Raw genomic sequence first — 3,894 nt, forward strand, 5'->3', positions numbered from 1 at the left:
GTTCACCTCCCGCAACCGTACACCTTCCTTGCAATGATCTATCTTCAGTAACTGCTCATTTCCCTGGAACAATCGGTTTCCATTAGAACTCCCCTGCCATCGCCAGAAAACTTGTGCAACACCGTTAACAAAGTCAGGAAATCCCTTCAAACACCAGAAGACCCCCAATACTCGAGAAAATGGCCACTGCTTCACTTTCGGCCTCTTCTACCAGAAAAAAAGTACAGCGAGAGCTCTTCTATTTCTTTAAAAACTCCCTGGAGAACTCTCTTTCCTTGCTCCTTTCCTTGAAAAATTCACCAAATCCTTGGTAATGTTCTTGCTCATCAAAATCTTCCCTGCAAGACCCTCACTGAAATCCCACTATTTGTCGAAAGCCTTCCCTGCAAAATTTTTGCTGGAGTCCCACTGCTTGCCAGAACTTCTACCGAGAACCCTCTCCTCACTGTTAAAGAAAAATTTTGTTTAAGTTTTTACCCTTGGTGAAAAGTGAAGAAAATGGGATTTTACCCCCTTATATAAACCACACTACCCTCAAATGCCCCTCACAAACTGGGAATTCTAGTAGCATCCAAGGGAAGCCAAGCGACGATGATCCGGGTCGGGCTTTGACCCGAGGTCCGAGGTAACTCTCATCGATCCATACCCTAGCGCTGGTTATCTTAGTGCCGGTTGTGTTCAAACGATATCACAGGTCGTTCACAACACTGACTACGTGGTCAAAGTGACTTGGCACCGACTGAGTTTCAAACAACCTTAGCGTCGGTTGAATTAGTACCGGTTGTGTTCAAACGATATCACAGGTTGTTCACAGCACTGACTACGCGGTCAAAGTGACCTGGTGCCAACTGCTTTCCAAGCAACCCTAGCGCTGATTGACGTAGCACCGGTTGTGTTCAAATGATATCACGGGTCGTTAACAGTGCCAGCTGGATTTTAACAACCCAGCGCCGGTTGAATTTCAAGAAACAATGATTGTTGCACTTGACGCTGGCTGTATCTGAAGCAGCCTATTCGCCTGCTCCAGTCGAAGTCTTGTGTGACTTATCGTATTATCTCTAGTGAGGTGGTACCTTGACTCCGACCTATTATCCTTAGCAAAGTGGAACCTAGGTCAATCAAAATCAGGTCATGCCTCCTATCTTTAGTAAGACTACCACATTTCTATTACAGTTTATGATCCACAGTAGAGTTATGGTTATTCTTGCTGCTGCAACCCCCAGTGGTTTGCCTCATGCTTAGTTGTTCTGGACAACATTTGTTACCGCTTCTCCTATAAGGTCAGCGTTTTTTCCGGACCCCTCATCGGTCTTACCTATCTTATCCCCACGGAGTCAGACTGTTGCCCATAGACTTATTCCCCATGGAGTCTCACCTACACAATGATCCAAGCTCTGGTCGGTGCTACATGACCTTAAACTGCACAGCTCTGGTCCATGTTGCATGACCTTCAACTGCACAACTTTGGTATGCGTTGCACAACCTTAAACTTCACAGGTTTGGTCCATACTGCATGACCTTAAACTACACAGCTTTGATCCGTGCTACACAACATTAAATTGCACAGCTTTGGTCCACGCTGTGCGACCTTAAACTACATAGCTTTGGTCTGCGCTGCACGACCTTAAACTACACAGCTCTTGTCCGCGCTGCATGACCTTAAATTGCAAAGCTTTGGTCCACACTGCACGACATTAAACAACACAGTTTTTTCCACACTGCACTACCTTAAATTGTACAGCTCTGGGACGTGCTGCATGACAATAAACTGCATAGCCCTAATCTACTTACACGACCCTAAAATTGCATGGTCCAAACTATACGACCATAAAATGTAGCGGAGGTCTAGTTGCACGACCTTAAACTGCATGGTCTAAACTATACGACCTTAAACTATAGTGGAGGTGTAGTTGCACGATCTTAAGCTGCATGATACCATCATTCACCAGCTATTCACCAGCTTAGTCACTGCCCAGATCTTCCTGCTCAATCGAATTCTTCTCTCCCCCATTTTTCGTCTCTTAATCTTTTGAATCTGCATGCTTGTGTACGTTCACCAAGAGGAAAAGGTGAGGTCTGACCCACCTGTCTTATTACCTTTGCCATATGCGTGTTTGTAGAAAACAGGAGAATAGAAGCCAAGGGAGGTGATTTCGAACCCATTTTATTAGTGGGGGGCTTTCTTCGTGATCTAAGAGGGTACCCATGCGAGCCAGCGCGAGTAAGTCCCGAACCCACCTTAAATTCCTCTCTAACTGGTTGGTAATACCTGCCCCATTCTCGAACATGGTTCCCGAGAGAGCGATCTCAAACATCCCAGGTCTTCCCTCGAAACCCGAGACGCCTTCCCCCCGATTGTTAAAATATTCGGAGGGTGAGATCGAGGCACCTAACCAGGTATCTATTCACATATCACATAAGCTGCATGATACCATCATTCACACAGTAGGTATTTATTCATGTATCACATTTGGTAGTGGCACATCATATTAAACAATATCATAATGCCAATACCATGGTAATAATGACATTATTCTATTTAAGCTTTATAGCTCAATTTCCTGCCATAAAGGGCAATGACATGTGCTTACCATGAGGGTCGTAACATTTAGACCGTTTAGAGTTTGAAGATGATTCCAAATCCAATTTTGTACCAAACACACCTATCGTTCAAACGGGATTGGTTTGAAGATAATTATACCTCGTTTGACCACTTGAAGGTTCAAAGAGGCAAGGGTTTATTGGTTGCACTCTGCGGTGCACAGGGGACACCGACAATCCCTGCTTCATATCACTATTACTCCAAAATCATGAGGCAACTTGTGACGGTTTCAAAATCAAAATTTGAACGAAGACGTACATATTTCTAACAAAACTAACTTGAAAGCATTTGGATTTCATTTGGTGGTTCAAAAGCTCGTGCTAAACAAGGTGATAGTTCTTTATTTAATCAAAACTGCCCAAAACAACATACCTTCATAAAATTAAGTGTAACTTTCAATATAAAAAGAGTTTCAAAATAATTCCTACATACAAATTCTAGCTCATTCAAATATATTTCAAATGGCTATCGTTTGGCAAAAAATGAACTTCGTTTGTTTAGTTAAAATCAGTGACCTCAGTGGCATTAGTGAAAAATCCAAGAAAAATAGTCAACAGTGATATACCTTCCCATTTTCAAATTTAACTTTATTTTTGTAAAGATATTCAATAGTAGGAAAAAACGAAAATTTTACTATACTCATACATCATTCTAATGGCAGTGATTTGGGGCCAATCAGACCCCATTTGACTGTTCAAAAGCCTCTTCTAAGCACTGACATAATTCTAAAATTTCACAATGGCGTACAACATGTGTCAAGGACACATTCCATGACCTTCATTTCATGGTGAGGAACATGATAACAACCATTCTCTTGCAATGTACTTACATAATATAAGAGTCATACATTCATTCTCAACATCCACCATTATCATAGAAAAAAGCCTCAAGTTTCAGTGAAAAAGGAGTAAGGATTTTCTACATCACATACACTTGCATTGCTCATTTCACATGCATAAATCCCCATGCATCCTTATGCAATGGTGATGGATCCACTTACCTGGTCAATAATGGTGCCTTCTCACAAACTCTTCTTGCACAGCTCACACCCACTCAACAATGGCTGCTCACCAATCTTTCCCAATCTTGCCTTAGAGAGAGAGAGAGAGAGAGAGAGAGAGAGAGAGAGAGATAGGAAGGAAGGATGAGTGGCATGGATGAGAGGGCAGCTTAAATACTCATGTGATGGGGCAGTGGCCAAGTGGTGTTAACGGTTGGGCAAGTGGCACCCAAAGCATGACAAGTGCCGAACACTCTCCGTTCACTCCAGGCCATGCATTGTGCCTTGTCCC

The sequence above is a fragment of the Amborella trichopoda genome, chromosome 10, assembly GCF_054954075.1.
Source record: "Amborella trichopoda isolate Santa Cruz 75 chromosome 10, AtrichopodaSantaCruz75HAP2 v2.0, whole genome shotgun sequence".
NCBI classification, from domain to species: Eukaryota; Viridiplantae; Streptophyta; class Magnoliopsida; order Amborellales; family Amborellaceae; genus Amborella; species Amborella trichopoda.